At 44.8% G+C, this 20,125-nt stretch overlaps 1 pseudogene; it reads left to right on the plus strand.

Annotated features, from left to right (window-relative positions):
- Window positions 1–1,893: 1,893 nt before the first annotated feature.
- On the plus strand, window positions 1,894–19,839 carry LOC126427933 (homeobox protein Hox-C9-like; annotated as a pseudogene).
- The last annotated feature ends 286 nt before the right edge of the window (window positions 19,840–20,125 follow it).

Below are 20,125 nucleotides of genomic sequence, written 5' to 3' on the forward strand. Positions count from 1 at the left end.
GTTGTAAATTCAGTAAAATCTGCATATACTTCTGTGTTGATGACAAATTTATGGTTTTCTCTTTTTTTGGTGTTGATGCACAAGACGCATATGAGTTGTGATGCATCCTGCATATATACAGAATGTTTCAAAAATAATATAGTATACGTATTACAAAGAATTACATTGTCAGAACTATCGATCGTAGCGCCACGGCTCGGTTATTGAAGGAACGAATACATTGTCTAGTTCATATTCACTGACGCTAGACGTAGGTTTGTCTTCTGTTTGTTTGGTTACCGTCACGTGTTGCAAAAAGAGTGCTCTGCAGCAGATATCATTTTGCGTCCTCGAGTTTGCGAAGTGTAATTTCGTGATTACAGTGCAACGAGTCCTGGAGAGGCACTACAGGAAATGTCGACCTGTTACCAAAGGCACTCTCGTCAGTTGTCTGCTGTAACAGCCAATTAACGTCAAATTCTTGCGCACTGCCCTAATCGATGCGTCCATCGTCCACTGCACCTTGATTCCCGCGGGTATTTCACGCAGTGCTGCCTGTCTGTTGGCACAGACAACTCTACAGCATCGACGCTGCCCTTGGTCGTTAAGTGAAGGCCGTCGGGCACTGCGTCGTCCGTGGTGAGGCGTAATGCCTGAAATTTGGTACTCTCGCCAAATGCTTGACACTGTGAATTTTCTAACTATTTCCGAAGGAACCTCCCATATGGCTAGTTCATACTACAATCCCGCGTTCAAAGTCTGTTAATTGCCGTCGTGCGGCAATAATCAGACCCGAAAACCTATTCACATGTGTCACCTGACTGCAAATGACTGCTCCGCCAAGGGACTGCCCTTTATACCTTGTGTACGCGATAGTACCGCCATCTGTATATGTGCATTTCGCTATCCCACGAGTTATATGATATATACCGGGTGATCAAAAAGTCAGTATAAATCTGAAAACTGAATAAATCACGGAATAATGTAGATAGAGAGGTACAAATTGACACACATATTTGCAATGACATGGGGTTTTATTAGAACCAAAAAAATAAAAAAGTTCAAAAAATGTCCGACAGATGGCTCTTCATCTGATCAGAATAGCAATAAGTAGCATAACAAAGTAGGACAAAGCAAAGATGATGTTCTTTACAGGAAATGTTCAATATGTCCACCATCATTCCTCAACAATAGCTGTAGTCGAGGAATAATGAACAGCACTGTAAAGCATGTCCGGAGTTACAGTGAGGCATTGGCGTCGGATGTTGTCTTTCTGCATCCCTAGAGATGTCGGTTGATCACGATACACTGCGACTTCAGGTAACCCCAAAGCCAGTAATCGCACGGAATGAGGTCTGGGCACCTGGGAGGCCAAGCATGACTAAAATGGCGGCTGAGGACACGATCATCACCAAACGACGCGCGCAAGAGATCTTTCACGCGTCTAGCGATATGGGGTGGAGCGCCATCCTGCATAAACATCGTACGTTCCAGCAGGTGTTTATCAGCCAGGCTGGGGATGACGCGATACAGTAACATATCGGCGTGCCTCTCACCCGTCACGGTAGCAGTTTTGCTGTCCAACGCCATCTGTCGGACATTTTGTGAACTTTGTTTTTTTGGGTTCTAATAAAACCCCATGTCATTCCAAGCATGTGTGTCAATTTTTACCTCTCTATCTACATTATTCCGTGGTTTATTAAGTTTTCAAATCTATACTGACTTTTGTGTGTGACCGAGCTACATACATCACGCGACGGAAGAGAACTTCACCAGCTGTGACTGGCGTAGCGCAGAACCGGTTTCCCCGGTGACCCGGCGGGAGCAGCTGTGTGCTGGGTGGCAGGTAGAAAGTTCTCTATCTGGGATGAGGATGAGGAGCTCGGCAGATAACGCTGAGCAGCGCGGTCCTTGATGAGACTGCAGCCGCGGCTTAGTCAGCTGTACGCGTCCCGGCCGGGCACAGGTGGCGGCAGCGGCAGCAGGGAGACAGGTGCCGTAATTACGACTACCTGGCGCCAGGGCTCTGTTATCCCGGTGACGTCAGCGCGGGACCCGCTCCCGCTTATGCGACGAGTTTGTCTGTGCGGCGGCAGGAGGGGAGGGAGCTGGTTGTGGTGTGGGTGGGGGGGCGGAGGGACGGGGGTCGATCTCAGTTCCGGGCCAAGAAGTCTAGCGTGTGTGTGTGTGTGTGTGTGTGTGTGTAATCGCAGCTTCACCTGTCTGCGCGTCTCATACTCTTCCTTTCTGCAGAGGAGAAAGTGGCACGGGACGCGAGGAGATATATACCCCCTTTCTCTCTCTCTCTCTCTCTCTCTCTCTCTCTCTCTCTCTACCTTTTACACACACACACACACACACACACACACACACACACACACACACACACACACACACACGCCGTGAAAGAGAGACAGAGGAGATGGAGGAGAGAAAGGAAGAGAGAAATGAGAGAGAGGGGGGGGGGGGAAATTGTAAAGCAATAGAAAACAGACAGTGTAGAATCGGAATGAGCGGATTGTAACCAGGGTTACCAGGTGTCCTGCCGATTATTCAGGATCGGGCAGAGGGACCTCACGTGTTTCGAAAAGTAATTACAGAAAAACGAACATACAGAGAAAATAATTTCATTTGTGAACAACAAATACTATGCCATTTTACAATAGCTGGTTTCAAACATTATCTCTGGTAAATGGCGTCCTCCAGTTTTGACACATTGAAGAAGCCTTTACCGGAAGTTATCCAAAATTCTTCGTGCCATTTCGAGCGGAATAGCAGCCACTGTCTGAATGATTGCCTCTTTAAGTGCTTGCAGGACTGAATGGCGATGATTGTACACTTGAGTCTTTAAGTATAAAAAAAAATGCAAGGTGTCAAATCAGGTGGCTTTGAGGGCAGGACATATTTCCTCCCGTAGAGAGAACACGTGTAGGTAATAACTTTCTCAAAATTTCTATAGATTGCAAGCAAATGTCAGCTGTAGTTCTGTCTGATTGGAACCAGACTTCCTCCTCTTCAAGGTGCGCAGCAAACTGGTTCAACATGGTTGGAGGGATGTCTCTATCACGAGACAATAGCGATTTGAATTAACCGTTATTGTTACGCCATCTTTTATTGTTATGCCATCTACTTCGAAAAAAAAATTGTAGATCCCAGTAGCAAATTTATCAACGGCGCATCAAACTGTGTATGTTCGCTGAAAAGTGGTCGCTGGTGAGGTACTTCAGGGCCGCAGAAATTTTGTTCATTTACAGTACCTGACAAATGGAAGTGGGCCTCAACAAAAGAAATCAAAACAGCGCCTGGGGGGAAAGACTCGAAGAATTTCCTGTCTCTCAGTTAATTTCTACGTGACGATCATTTAGTATGGATTATCGTGAAGATTTTTGTGCGAGTTGCTTCTTACACTCCTATCAGGCAGTTTCAGGGCAGCTGAAGTTATTGGCTGGAAGCTCTAACACACACCACATTTTCCGGCGTTGCTACACTCCGAGGTCGGTCAGTAGATTTTCTTTTCAGTGCAGAACTTGATGTTCTGAAGTGTGATACCCAATATCGAATAGTTTTTCTGTCAGCAATAGAATCATGTCGGTGAAGTTCGAACTGAAAGCGAAATGCTCGCTGAACAGTAATCACAGAACCACCATTCCGAATATACTGCTCCACAACAAAATCACGATGTCCAATTAGCCAAGTCGTTGCAACATCGGTCCATATCCCGTCCGCATCAGTGTCCCCACCACAGCTCACACAGCGGCCTCTCGAAATACGGGAGACCTTTTATGCCGGATCATGTACACAACTCCGGCCTTTTTTAGCGATGAAATATAGAAGACACAACTGAGGCCCGTTCGGAGCTAATAAAGAAAGCAAGAAGAATAACGGTAAAGGGAATAAGGAGCTTTAACATATGGCTACATATATATGCCAACCAATATTACTCTAATGTCTGTGTGCTGGGTTTTTCTTCGCAATCTGAAAGAGCCCAATCCACTATTTCACAGACACGCCTCTCGCAGTGGGTGAGGCAACCGCCCAACCACATGGATGGCAGTAAATTTTTTAATTGGGAGCACAATATCGCCAAATTGATGCAAAAAGGAAGACTAATCTCTCTTTAAAAAGATTTTGGCACGTGAGAAGTGGACACTTTATTCCAAACCACAGAAAGTAGAATAATTTTATTTGGAATTATTGAATTGACTGTATTTTACTTTGCAATTCCTAGCTCTAATGCCAACGTTGATACGCTGTTCTCGTTTGTAAACGCCCGGCAATAAACTGGAAACCGAAACTAGCATAACGTGGAGGATGCCGAATTTGTAAAATTTAAGTTAGTCCTGTGAAGACTATCAGGAAACGAATTGCAGGATAAATAACGTTCTTCATCAACTGGGTTCAAATGAGAAATATTAATAGATATCTGCAGATTATTGTAATTTCTTCATAGGTGTAACTGAAATGTTCGAAGTTGATTCATTATTTTCGATTTCCGACCCGAAATAATGGAAAACTGTTTATTCTGTTCATTGAAGAATGTTTTATTTTGAGATGAGATTATCTTAGGAGAGAGGCTGGGCACTTACTTGCTATCATAATTGACAACTTACATAACTCAAAATTCATTCCATAAAAATCTGACTTTCTTTCTTTCTTTCGCTTACACAATAGTCACGCAGTGATCGCAGGGTCGGCGTGGTTACACCGGATTTGGCAATGTTAGTGTTAGGGAAGGCTGGATGCCCTTCTTGCCGCCACCCCGTACCCCCCAGGACGGAAGCAGTGTACCCCAACCGTCTGCGTCAAGCCGTCCGGGGTGACCGAGCGGTTCTAGGCGCTACCGTCTGGAACCGCGCGACTGTTAAGGCCGCAGGTTCGAATCCTGCCTCAGGCATGGATGTGTGTGATGTCCTTAGGTTAGTTAGGTTTAAGTAGTGCTAAGTTCTAGGCGACTGATGACCTCAGAAGTTAAGTCCCATAGTGCTCAGAGCCATTTGAATCATTTGTCTGCGTCTAGTGTAAATCATGAAATAGTGCGGACGTGTTTCAGATGTCTGTGACGCGTGTAACTGAGGCGGAACATGGGGACCAGCCCGGTATTCACCAAGCGGGATGTGGAAAACCGCCTAAAAACCACATCCAGGCTGGCCGGCACACCGACCCTCAACGTTAATGCGCCGGGCGGATTCGATCCGGGGCCGGCGCGCCTACCCGAGTCCACGGAGCAGCGCGTTAAGGCGCTCGGCTACCCTGGCGGGTTCCCGTAAAGACTGACTGTAATTAATTAATAATAAAGGGCTAAAAATACCGGACTGACTGTATCTGTATTTAAAATAGGTAGTCCGGCTTTTAGGCCAAACTGTCTGGCTAAATATAATGCTGAGTCCCGCTTTTCTAAATGTGGACTTGTCAACAATAGTTCTAGCAGACAGCATCGGGAGCTCCATGACCTGTTGACGGTCGGCGCTGTTGCTTAATACTTGCAAATTACATAAGATCGACTAGTGGCTCAAGAAGAGGCAGTGAACCTCAGCGTAAAGATGCAGCGTCTTACGTATAAATGGCGGAAAAAGACGAAGTTTTCCATTAAAATAGTGTGGATGAGTCAGTGGGAACTGCATCAACGTTGAATATTCAAGTGAAGCGACTAAAGTCAAACAACCTTGTAAAACGAATTTCAGGAAAAATAGATGCCAGACTGAAATTATTTAGAGTTTGATGCAGCTCTCCACACCTTTGCATAGCTATTGAAACCTATAGCCATTTGAACCTGCTTACTGTATTGAAGCAATGATCTCCCTGTACAATGTCTATTACTATCCGCCCCCACCCCGCCCGCCTCACACTTCCCACAATTCAGTGATGTCTCAGAAAGGTCTCCTATCAACCGAACCGTCATTTTAGCCAAATCGTGCCATAAATTTCTTTTATTTCCAATTCAGTTCAGTACATCTTCAATAGTTACTCGATCTACCTAACCAATCCTCAGAATTCTTCTGTCGTATCACATTTTAACTGGTTCTACTCTCTTCTTGCCTGAACTGTTTACCGTTCAAGTTTCACTTCCGTACAATACTACACTCTACACAAATAACCTCAAAAAAGGTGTCCTAACATTTAATTTTATGTTAAGAGATATCACTTTCTTTCTAGAAATACTGTTTCTGTTATAGCCAGTCTGTATTTTATATCCATCCTACATCGGCCATCATCAGTTTTTTGTTGCTGCAACAGTAAAAAATTGAGTCTGTATACCATTTTAACAGTTAATTTTCCAGTTACTTCTCTCAGCGTCGCCTGATATAATTCTACTACATTGCATTGCCATCGTTTTACTTTTGTTGACGTTCATCTTACAACCTCTTTTCAGGTCACTATGTACTCTGTTCAAACGCTCTTCCAAGTCCTTTGCTGTCTCTGTCAGAATTACAATATCATCGCCAAATTTCAGTGTTTTCGTTTATCCTTCCTGAGCTTTAATTTCTTCGCTAAATTTTTCTTTCGCGTACTTTACTGCGTGCTCATTGCAGAGATTGAATAACATCGAGGATGGGACACAACACTGCCTCCCTTCCTTTTCGCGCAATTCTTCCCTTACATGTCCTTCGACCCGTAGAGATGTCATATAGTCTGCGCAGAAGCTGTACCGACGGCAGGAGGGTCTATGGTGCCCATGTGAGGAACATAAACGAAATTTAATTTGTCGACGAAAGAAATGCCGTAGGAAAGTCATTCAATCGATTCTCAGAGACTATTTGTGAGGCATGATCCTTACCATGTAGGATTAATAGAAGAGACAGAGAATAGATACGTCACTCCGTAGGTATACTTTAGAAGCAAATTTAATACTTTTTGCTTGATGATTCAACCACCCGACACATCTCGAAGACACTTCTATGTCCTCGCTGATCAGTAAATACAGATTTTTCTGAAAATGTTTATCACATATTCTTACAGGAGGTAGTATTGGTGAAAACTAGAAAGAAGTTCCAAATAAAATGTACGTTAATCAGTACCTTCTGAGATATGAGCCGTTATAGGTCCGCAGTTCACATCCTGCTCTTGAATTACGGATGAGATAGGGTTCACAAGACAGGGGATAATAAATTATCACAGTACGCACGTGAGTGCTTACACTACGCTTGTCCGGCCTCTACTGGAGTATTGTTGTGCGCTGTGGGATCATAGATAAGATTGACGGAAAAGTTCAAAGGGCAGCACGTTTTGTATTAGCACGATATAGGGGAGACAGTGCCATGGATATGATACATGAATCTGGATAGCAGTTAACAAAACAAAGCCGTTCTTCGTTGCGACAGGACCTTACGAAATTTCTGACACCAACTTCGTCCTCAGAGTGTGAAAATATTTTGGCGGCGCCTACCTACATAGAGAAAGATGTTCATTGTAATACCAAGAGAGAAATCAGAGCTTGCCGGAAACATAAAAGTGTTTGGTTTTCTTGCGCACTGTCCGACAGTGGACCAGTAGAGAAGTGTCTTGAAGGTGAATCAATGAACGCTCTGCCACTCACTTAATTTTGAATTTCAGAGTAATCATATAATTGTAGATGTAGGTGTTGATGTGAAGATCCAAATCTTCAAGCAGTCATGGAAGTGACACGTGAGGATCGCGCAGTGTATGGTCACGAACATCCAGTGACAGACTCACTAGGCCGAACACATTGCCAAAAAGATTAATAGGGGCTGTGTATCACCTACTTATGTGCGATGTACTACCAGCGCTATTGGACAACGTTATTTCTGCAAAAGGCCGACGACTGTGGTTTATGCATCCGGGGGACGACCTCATTTTCAACGGATGATACGAGCGATGGATCGGTCCAGGAGATTTTGTGACATTGCCTCCTCATTCACTGGACCTGAATCAGCTGGGTTTCTGACTATGAGGGCATTTAAAGTCACAGGTGCACGCCCAACCCATCGACAAAGTATAGACGTCCCAGGATCGTGTGACCAACGCATGTTACGAAATCCTATAGGAGCCAGCTGCATTTTGAAAGAGTGCTGGATCCACTGCGAAGAAGGGATGAAGGATGTGTCAAGCTGCACGGTAACCACATGCGGCACTGTCTACAGTCTACTTCTACGTAACAGACAGATGAGAATGAGAAGACAGATTGAGCCATATCTCAACATGTACTCGACTCTCGACGTATGGTTAGAGGAAGTTTTGGTCTAGTTTTGACCTATAATACCTTGTGTTGAACATGTGATACTTTTTTTAAACACCCTTTATTACATTTGTTGGTATCTCAATTCACATTGGTTGACATCATGAATTAAATTAATCGTCCGCAAACGTCTCCACAAAAAAGTGCTGGTTGGAAATTTTAATTACGTGGAGCTGTAGATATGGCGACACCAAAACTGCTCAACGTAAGCCGTCGTTCGCCCCATATAGCTCTGGGCTGGCTACGTGACGTCCGTGCGTCAAATGCTTGCGGTCGTCCCGCTATGCGGATTACACATGTGGAACGTTTTGGATCACGGGGTCCGGGGTTCGATTCCCGGCCGGGTTGGGAATTTGCTTTGCCGGTGACTGGGTGTTTGTCCTCATCATTCCATCACCATTATCATAGCAACTAGATTGAACTGTTAAAAAAATTGGACTGTGTGAAAAGTGGGCCTTCGTATGGGCGCTGATGACTGCGCAGTTGAGTGCCCCACAACCAAACGTCATCGTCGACATGTGGAAACACCGTCTCTGCGGAACTGATGATCGGCATAGACACTGTCGACCTCGGAAACCCGAATTCTTGTGTGATCCTTGATTTGCGATGTCCCATGTGTCATATACCGAAAACCACCCTCGATCAAAGTGAGGCAACTCCCAATTCGCTGCCACCTTCACTACACATGTGTCTGTAACAGACTGCTCAAATTTGGTGTCAACACTCCTTTTATGCGCCGCATCTAGGCGCAATATTCGGGCGCCATGCACGGTACATCGTCAAATGGGACAACTTTCCCGCGTTAGTGTATATCAGAAATTACCTCCTCCTCTCACTGTTTAAAAAATCGAACGCCCATGTATAAGAAACGGTAATAATTGTCTTACTGTCTTACACCTTTAACTTTTGGTCATACCTCTTATTTGACAGAGTATGACAATATTTTAAAGTTTTTTAACATTTTGAGTCCCATGCATGGAACATTCGTTTGTCTTCAGCGTTGGAAAGAATGCCATGCTAATCATGTATTGGGCACAGATTCTTAGTGAGAACTGCCGCACGCATAGTATTAGAGAGAGAGAGAGAGAGAGAGAGAGAGAGAGATAGAGAGAGAGAGAGAACGACTCATCACGAAGAAACTGGGCAACGGCCTTGCAGCAGTGGAAACACCGGGCACCGTCAGATCATCGATGTTGGGCGTGGCCGGCACTTGGATGGGTGACCGTCCTGGCCGCCATGCGCTGTTACCATTTTTTTGGAGTGTACTCAACCTCGTGATGCCAATTGGGAAGCTACTCGACCGAATAGTAGCGGCTCATGTCAAAGGAAACCATCTTAACGACCGGGAGGACCATATGCTGACCACACGCCCCTCCTATCCGCATCCTCAGCTGAGGATGACTTGGCTGTCGGATGGTCCCGATTATCCACTTGTGGCATGAAGACGTAGTGCTTTTACGAATAAACTACCCAAATGGGTGACTGCAGTTTCAGAAATATTGGATGAATTAGGCAAGCGAAACAGGTTCAGAATCTGAACAACTCATAACGAGCTGGTCCTCCTCTGGCCCTAATACAAGCAGTTATTCGGCTTGACATTTACTGACGGGAGTTTTTGGATGTCCTCCTGAGAGATATCGTGCCAAATTCTGTCCAATCGGCGCCTTATATCGTCATCAGAGTTGAATCCAAAGCGGGGCCCATCACTGAAGATATTTCTGGACCAGTCGATGAGACTTTCTTCCTGTCTGGAGACACACGGGACAGCGGTGAGACACCAACCCGACTGCAGCTGCCATACGACCCGACAACCAGGACTGATGGTCTGGGATGCCATTTGATTTCATGGCAGGAACTCTTTCGTTGTCATCTGCGGCACCCTTACAGGACAACGGTACGTCGACGATGTTCTACGCCCCGTTTTGTTGTCCTTGATGGCATATCATGCTGGGCTTATATTTCAGCAAGATAATGCCCGCCCGCATACCGCGAGAGTTTCTACAAGTTGTTTTCGTGGTTGCCAAACACTATATCGCCCAGCAAGAACGCCGGACCTCTTCGCAGTTGGGAACCTTTGGAGCCTTATGGGTAGGGCCCTTAACGATATAACGCGCCAGCTGGACAGGCTTTTGCGCGGTATCTCTCAACAGGCCAAGAGGCCAAGCCAGTCTGTGTTAAGCCGAATAGCTGCTTCCGTTTGACTTCCTCACTTTGTAAGGCTCTTTCTCTTGAATAAATCATCCAATTTTTCTGAAATCATAATCACTTATTTGTCTGTTCAAGTACTTCACGTCTACAGACTTCCGTCCCATCCGGATAGTCCCTTCGTGATGCGTCGTTTGAGCGTATTACATTTATGGCAGTCCTGAGTAGGATGTTGCACTCGAAATATTACAATATTGGCACTGGAAGTGTTAAATGCGGTCAACAGTTATATGAAATACCGATAATCATAGCTTTGTTTTCCTTGAAAGCCATTAGACTGGCAACCCGCAACTGGAATTATGCCGCGTACATAAGGTTAAGCGTTTAGGAAGTTAGATTTTGATGTATGATTTCATCAGGCCCCTTCGCTTGAGCTTATTATGATCTTTCATTCTCAATCACCTCGCACACCGCGAGTACTAAATCTTTATCCAAGGACACTACTAATCGACTCCGAGAAGGGGACAGTAGAATGAACGGGAATCGCGTGGCGTGATCGTATTCGTTTTGCACTGTACCTCGCGAACCATTCCCGTCCCTCTCCGTTGCTCCGCTACGACTCTGCAGCTTAAACACTGGGCAGTTATTATTTCGTTGCCGTTTGTTCGCGAGGAACAATGCCTCATTTCGCAGGTGAGCGTTGATTGTGAAGTCCACACTCTCGCCGGGATTGTTTAGAGCGTTGATACGGCGCCGACGACGCGTGTTTGGCTCCGAAGTCGGGCCCGCGGAACAAGTTGTGCCCCGTAATATACGACCGCCTGGAAAGTGCCCATAAAAACACCCGTGTTCGGTTTATGTCACTGAACGCGAGATTGAAATCTGCTTTGTGTTTCTATGTCAGCTGCGCACACAGGCACTTAAACGGCTACTTCTTCTCCGTAAGGCAACGACACCTACCTTTTTGCGCCACTATTCACATTTCTGCATCAAACACGGGAAATTCTTACAAAACTATGTAATGGCACGTATTCCACGATGAGGAAATATACACTCGTAACACAAAAAATTCTTCTGCGAGTTCCACTGGCTACGGAATACATTTAAAAAGACTTGTAAACTTAAATGGAAGTAGCTAAAAGGTGATCTAACAATAGGGGAAGGTTGCTGTCGATGGCCAGGCTCCATCGATGGACCGGCTCGATTTCTCCGTGGATACTCACAATAGGGGCAGCGGTTATTAAGAGTACTCCGTGTTGCCAACAACTAACTGGTAAATTGTTCCACGAAGACGCAAAGCAAGAGTGAAAGAAGATAAAATTCACACTATGTTCTCGTGATTGACTAGTGTTAATGATTGACGCATTGGGGTGCTATGGTAATACTGATTAAATTTCTGCATCCGTCATTGGAAGGTACGAGCAATTCACTCTATTTTGTCGTATTCAGAATATGAATACACGTTCTATGGACAGAAACTAGTTGCTGTTAAACGATGCGCCGTGCAAGTTGCATTGAGAGCTGCCTTCAGTGAGCCACTTCAAATTTTGTCTAATCTTACGCCTATGTACGACACTATGAACAATATTTTCGGAATGGTTTTCTTTAAATGTTTTCTGATAGTTTGTATTATGATAATCGGTGAAACGTGTCTTTTTTATTTTTACCTTAGAACGCAAAAATTCTGCTTTTAGTCTCCTTGGTTCCGAATACAAGTTATTCGGGTGCAGCTGCGGTCAAAAAACTCCTAAAAACAAGAATATTATATGTATTGACACGTATTTAGATGTGTATAGCGTATAACAACTATTACACTATAGGCCATTCATGGAAATTGCCAAGTCCAATGGATGAAACCAGTCGCCTTGACTGGCCTGATGACCCACGTTTCCATTTTTCACATGTTTCATTAACTGTGAATGTGTATGGCTTCCGTGCCTGATATAGTGAAATGAAAAAGTTAATGTTGAAGTTACTCTGAAAACAATATTTTTACTACAATGTATAGGGTTTTATTACACATTTTCTTTAGGTGGCCTATCGATAGCAACTTGACCCTAATTATCTACAGAAGGACTGAACGACTGGTAGAAGCCGATCTAGGGGAAGATAAAAAATGTAGGAACACGGGCCAATCTTGATCATACGAGTTATCTTAGACGTTAGTTCAAAGAATGGTACATCCATATTTATAGCGTTCGTAGATTTAGAGAAAGCTTCTGACAATGTTCAATCGGAAATTGTCTTTAAAATTCAGAAGGTAATAGGTATCAAATAAAAGAAGCAAAAATCTATCTACAGCTTGTACAGAAACCAGATTGAATTTGGTAAGAGTAGTGGAAAATGAAAGTGAGACAGTAAATGAGCAGACAGTGAAAGAAGTTGTCAGAGTATCCGTCAGTTTATTCATTCACATTGCATAAGCTTTAAGGTAAACGAAGAAAAAACTGTGAAAAGGTATTAAATTTCAGGAAGAAACGTAAATAAACTTATGGGTTTGAGGATGTCACTGTAATTATCAGAGCCGGCAGAGCAATTCTGTGATCAGCCGAAGGGAATGAATGGTGTCTTCGTCAGAAGTTATCAAATTAACAATAACGAAAGCAAAATAAGAGTAATAGAATGCATCGGAATTCAATAAAGTGGTGCCGAAAGAATTAGCTTAGGTAATGAGACATTGAAAACAAAAACTAAACCAAACTCCGTCCGAACAGGCCATGGAGCCGGTCGGTACCGTTGGACATTGAAAACAGTAGATGATATTTGCTATTTGGGCAGCATGATAAATGGCGACAGCCGAAGTAACAGGATATAAAGCGCAGACTCGCTACAGCAAGAAAAGCGTTACTTTTAAAGATAAATTTGTTAAAATTGAGTACAAATTTAAATGTAGGTAGCCTTTTCCTAATGTTTTTTTAATAGCTGATATGCAAATGAAACGAAGACTTTAAGTAGTACTGACAAGAAGAGAACAGAAGCTACTGAAATACGGTATTTGAGAAGTATACTGAAGATTAGCCTGGTAACCGAATAATTAATGAAGAAGTACTGCATCGAATTGGAAAAAAAGGGCTTATGGCGCAACTTGACTGTGAGAAGGGATCAGTTGATAGAACACATCTTGGAGCATCGCATGAAAGACACGGCACTCGTATTCGAGAGGGTGGAGGTTCAAAACACACGTCCGGCCATCCAGATTTACGTTTTCCGTGATTACTTTAAATTGTTTAGGGCCAATGGCAGGAAGATTCTTTTGAAAAGGTCACGTCCCATTTCCTTCCTTATCATTTGGCAAACGAAAATCCGTCGTCGACGGGCCGTTCAGCTCTTGGTATCCAGAGGTAACTCATGCTCGCATTGCCGTTGATGATTCCAGCTATTTCTTCCGAAAACAACGACCAGAAATTCATGTTTTGAGCTAATGGTTTTTGTTATTTTGCTACCCACTAGGCAGCGTGTTGTAAATTACCGTCATACTGTGTTGTGCTCTCAAACCTAGATCCGATAACTGTACTTTGTCGTAGGAATAAACGGATACGATGCACCGTAAGGCAATAAAATCCCGTAGAAGAAATGATGAAAATAAACCATACAGACTAAAGAAAGTGTATAATCATATAGCGGAGATGCTGAATCGCAGAGAGGCACAACAAAACTACTGTCACAAAGTGAGCCTTCGGCGAACAAGAACTTCGTCGAAAGTAGACAACATACACACACACACACACACACACACACACACACACACACACACACACACACACAGAGAGAGAGAGAGAGAGAGAGAGAGAGAGAGAGAGAGAGAGAGAGACTCACGCAAACGCAACTCGTACACACATAACCACAGTCTCATGCTGCTGAGCTAATAAAGTTCAATTTCTGACAGGTTTTTTTTTTTTTTTTTTTTTTTTTTTTTTTTTTTTTTTTTTTTTTTTTTTGTTGTGCCTATCTGCGACTCAGTATCTCCACTATATGGTAAGTAGCAACTATCCTTTTCATAATATTGTTACATTCCATCCTAGATTTTATGTTGTTTAAATGTGTAATCGACATACACTGCTGACAGCAAAACTGAAGCACCCGAAGGTCGGGAGGGAACCAAATTGCAGATTATAGGTTTCAGTGACTACAAATTCGTCTCAAATTTGCAGGGAACTTGGCAATATGGGTCCACTTATCCGTGTGACGCACTCCTGGTCTGAATGCGTGTAGTGATTCGGTTGGGAGGCAGTCTGACTAACAAGAGTTGGAAATCCGACCTGGTCCCACATATATTCTATCAAGAAAATTTCTGGCCGTTGGAGTACCTCGCCATCATCCAGACAATTAATAGAGACTCGTGCCACGTGTGGGCGAAGATTGTTCTGTTGAAAAATGGCACCATGGTACTGTCACAGGAAAGGTAATACATGAGACACAGGATATCCATGATGTACCATTGTGGTGTTAGAGTTCCCTTAGTCAGTATTGACCGTGATCTGAAGTCATTCACAATGGCGCCTCACACCATAACACCAGGACTAACACAGTTGTGACACTCCAATATATGGGAAGAGTTGGGCATCGCCATAATCGGTGACGATGGTCATAGCCCTGATGCATCGCTGAACACAGTCCGACGTCATTCACTGGCATTCCAAGCGTCCTTGTTACGGCACGTAGCCGTTTGTGTTGTGGCGTTAACGGTAGCCTACGCAAGGGACGGTAATTCCCTGGTCCGTCTGCTGCTGGTCAACGACCATTTGTGCGGGATGACACACAGTTTCGCAGGCAATCCAGTATTTCTTCTCGGATGGCAGACGCAAATATTTAGGGGTTAACATGTACTTGATCCATGATATGGAGATCCTTCTTTGTATTGGTCTTATGGGATCGACTGGAACCTTGACAACTGGTGCTCCTACCTTCAAGTTCCTACGAAGTCTATCACCGGGCCACTGTCACATCTGAATGTCCCAAAAATGTTGACGATTCCACCAGCCGACCAAATGGGGATTTACGTTAAGGTCCCTTCTGAAACTTTGACAGGTGCTGATAACGCTGCCTCAAACGAGTACGCCGCCTCTCTGTGACCTTCGCAGTAATCACTCAACATCTGACGCTGTTCGCGTCCCTTATGTACCCTAGCTGACCGAGTAACAACCCTAATGCACTCTGGTCGGCAATCTTCCTGTAACAGAGAATTGTATTTCTAATCATTTACATACCCACCGATGGTTACATTGACCGCTGATCATGTCTTCTCGATTCTTCACTTTTTTGTCAGGCAGTATATATAGTTCACAGCAGGGCTTATTTATTATTATTATTATTATTATTGGCAATTTGACTACCTTCTATTGCGTCTTATGTTTTATTCCTACGACGAAGTATAGCTATATGCATAGCAGATCGCGTTCACTACATTTTGTAATTCTTCGTTCTGTTTAACGTCCTATTATGTGTTTCATAAATTAATGGGTGTATAATGCTGATACAATGCAACTCAGTAAACTCTTTATACTTACGCTCTGACCCAGTCTCTGTGAATTATTTTTATACAACATAGCTTAAGAAAGAGACTGTGGCGCCGAAAGTAAAAAAGGGAATCATACATCCCAACCAATTCGGCTCGTATTAGGCACAGTTGTATTACACATTTAAATGTAAGAAATGCTTCTCTGGTACCATGTGCTTCCCAACCGTTTTCGAAAAAGGCTTTTTCGAGGCTGATGAAAACCACACTAGAGCTCCAGCTGTGTATGCCGCACCTCTGTGACCTCCACAGTAATCACTCAACATCTGACGCTGTTCGCGCCCCGTATGTACCCTAGCTGGCGGCTACTCCTCCTCATTTTCCTTTGGATTCACCACGAGCTGAACATTTACTTATCGTTACATTCAAGCTTATGTCGCAAATTCAGTAAACGTTTTTGAAAGCAAGTGACCCCCACGTAATCTCGATGCAATGTGCATGTGAATGAATCGATAAATAAATGTTCATTTTATCTGGATTTCTTGTTACCCCTCGCTAAGAATATGCCGTAGTTAGGATCACTATTATAACTATAGTTCCTTTCCTAAGAAATATTATTCAGTGTAATGATGCAGAGGTCTTGTGGAAGATTAGGGGAAGAAATCGTGGTACTGGAACGAAGTGTTATTAGACTTGTAGTCTGCCGCCTTAGCTGATTGCGCAAAACGCTGATCCAAGATGCATGGCGCTCTCATGTGGTAATCAACAAGCTCGTAAAACTGTTCAGTCATTTATTTCACACGATCAGGTTGTTACAGCAATGTACCATTTTCAAGTGATAACTCATATCCTCATAATTTTACACCGTCACTCGGTGTGGGTGTATACAATCTATATCTGTCATTTAAATACAGGGTTATTCGTAGGTACCTCTGGGGTTTAAGATGACGACTGTGGGGACAATTAAAAGACAAACAGAAAATAGACACAAATCAGTGGACAGAACGTTTCTTCTATTTCGTAACTCAATTACAGGTGCTCTACGTGCCCACCGTTTGTGAGACAGGAAACGTCAACACGTGTGTGCAGTTAGTTCAAGTCGCTGCCACGAGTTGCCCAGGAAATCTGTTATTAGGTCGCCTGTCTGCAAGCCGAAGCGACATCACAAAAGTGTGATTTGTCTATAAAAAATTAAAAGAAACGTGCGTATGGCATTTGTGGCCGGGAGTCCCCTTTCGGGGAGTGCGGGTGCCTGGTGCAGTTCTTTTTATTTGACGCCACTTCGGCGACTTGCCTGTCAGTGAGGATGAACGGATGGTGAGAACAACAGAACACCTAATCCCCCAGTGGAGAAAATGTTGTGACCAGAATAAAAAAAAACCGTTTTCGGTCATAACTGTGGGTACTTTGATAGCTCGGGGAGAAGGCTCATCAAACCCGAACACACAAATTACGGTGCAGCTGTTCCCTTGCAGCACGAAATGCAATGTTGGTCCAGTACTATGATGCTGACTCTGCAGATGAGGTCGCGAACTGGGCAGAAGTCCAGCATGCTCGACGCTATACTGACCTCAGCGTGAGGGCTCTGCTAAGCTGATAGGGAGGCGTGGTATTCTGGAGTCCCTCCCATTAGCTGTTGCAAACTGCAGGGCGCCCTCGACATTGTCTGTGGTATCTACTTGCGTTGCCAGCTTTGGTGCGGTACCGCGATCTCTGGACAATACCAAATAAAATCTCCTGCTTGGCTGGGAATCGAACATGGGCCTCTTTCATGGCAATCAGCTGTACTGACGAACCAGTTACGGAGACGGAATTTCTACAAAACTAGATGCGCGGACACACCTGCCCCCTAGTGCTACTGACCGCAACTCGTGGTCTAGTAGCAAGCGTTACTGCCTCTAGATCACGGGATCCCAGTGAAACGTCCGCTAAGAAAAATTATGAATTACTTTGCTGGTAAACCTCTATGTTATTTTATACAGAGACAGCTGAGTAAAACTGAACGTACTCAGACAGTTCTCTCTTTACTTTTTCTGATCATCACTAAACTGACACACAACATTTTTTTAGCGCAACGCAATCTGACTTTCAATAATCCCTACAAAAGAATGTCTGTGACAAGCATTAACCTATACCTTTCATGAATCACTTACCTCATAAAAATCTTCGTTACTCGAACTACTGCAATACAGCGAGCTCCAATACTGCAAGCTAAATGAAAGATTCTAACTACTAAAGGCACTAACTACCGATAGGCGTAGTTAGCAAATGAAAGATTTTGATAGAGAACAAAAAATGTATTTATGTTAACAGTGTTCAAAAGTAATCATATATATATATATATATATATATATATATATATATATATATATATATATATATATATATATATCAATTCATGACATCCATCTTTACAAATTTCCTTTTTCTGGCGTACACACGTCCAGATCGTACGCTTATAGCAACCTCTCAAAACTCTGGCATCTCTCTCTCTCCACATCCTCCACTACTGGCGGCTCACCTCCAACTGCCCAACGCTACGTGCTGTTCACATCCCACTGCCCAACAATGAGTCCAACCAGCCACAGACTGAACACAGCACAGTCAGTATTGATTTTCATACAGAGCGCTACGTGGCGTACTAACATAAAAACCTAAACAGCCTACTTATACCAAGTTGGATTCCCAGGCGGGTTGGGGATTTTCTCTGCTCGGGGACTGAGTGTTTGCGTCGTCCTCATCATTTCGTCATCATCGTCATTCGTGACAGTGGGTATATTCGATTGTGTGAAAATTGGACCGTGTAAAAATTGGGACTTTGTACAGGGGCTGATGATCGCGCAGTTTAGCGCCCCACAAACCAATCATCATCATCATCTTAGTGCTACTACCGCACTGTGCATATTGGGAGTAGCAACTTGGGGAGGTGCTGTATCCACAGATATGTGACATTTTTCTATATTTCTTGTGGTTTTCTCCCACTCGTCTTCTGAAACCCTAGAGGCACTTACGAATATACCTGTATATAACTGCTGTAGCCGTCCAGTGTGGCCGTGCGGTTCTAGGCGCTTCAGTCTGGAACCGCGTGACCGCTACGGTCGCAGGTTCGAATACTGCCTCCGGCATGGATGTGTGTGATGTCCTTAGGTTAGTTAGCTTTAATTAGTTCTAAGTTCTAGGCGACTGATGACCTCAGAAGTTAAGTCGCATAGTGCTCAGAGCCATTTGAACCATTTTTAAAACTGCTGTACTCTGTCTAGGTGTATGCTTTCCCTTTAAGTAGAAGAGTAGGCTATGAAAAAATACGAAGTGTAGCATTGGAACTACAACTTCCAGGTTATAATGCTAGTTTGTATGTGTGTGTGTGTGTGTGTGTGTGTGTGTGTGTGTGTGTGTGTGTGTGTGTGTCGCAGCGGCGCCGTAGCTTAGCTAGCGATTAGCGGCAGCTTGCGCGGAGTCGTGACACTTCCTGATGTGCTAATGGTGTGCAGTGATGTGGGGCCCTACCCCCTCGTCCTTGTTCCCAGCAGGCTCGCTGGCGGGCTGCGGCGCCGCCGCGGCCGCCGCAGCGGGGGCGGGCGTCGGCGTCGGGGGCGGCGTCGGCATCGGCGGCGGTATCGGCGGCGGCGTGGGTGGCGGCATCGGCGTCAGCGTCGGCCACCACCAGCCGGGCGCGGGCAACCCGCTCGAGTGGACGGGCCAGGTGACGGTGCGCAAGAAGCGCAAGCCCTACTCCAAGTTCCAGACGCTCGAGCTCGAGAAGGAGTTCCTCTTCAACGCGTACGTCAGCAAGCAGAAGCGCTGGGAGCTGGCGCGCAACCTCAACCTCACCGAGCGCCAGGTCAAGATCTGGTTCCAGAATCGGCGCATGAAGAACAAGAAGAACAGCCAGCGCCAGGCGGCGCAGCAGCAGCAGCAGCAACAACAACAGCAACAGCAGCAACAGCAGCAGCAGCAGGCGGCCGCCGGCGGGGCGTCGGCCGCCGCCAACGGCCACCAGGGCCACCAAGCGCACCACCACGCGCCCCCCAACGGCGCCGTCGCAGCCCTCAAGCACCACCAGTGACCCGTAGCGTTCTCTGGGGTTGTGTTCGGCCACCACCACCACCATCACCACCAGCAGTTCCACCACGGCGTCGCCACCTAGGCTGACGGTGTCTCCGGAACTGATTGGCGTATCTGCCCTAGGCAGTCCCTCTTCTCTTCCTTCCTCCCAACTGGGGAAATTTGGAACTGTTCGCATCGGTCCCCATATTGCAGAGTGCGTGTCCAGCTAAAACAGTGCCCACTGTTGTTCCTTACCAACATCCTGACGAAGGATTTTCTCAAGCAACAGAATTATTTCCAAACTC

This window comes from Schistocerca serialis, chromosome 12 (assembly GCF_023864345.2).
Source record: "Schistocerca serialis cubense isolate TAMUIC-IGC-003099 chromosome 12, iqSchSeri2.2, whole genome shotgun sequence".
NCBI lineage: Eukaryota > Metazoa > Arthropoda > Insecta > Orthoptera > Acrididae > Schistocerca > Schistocerca serialis.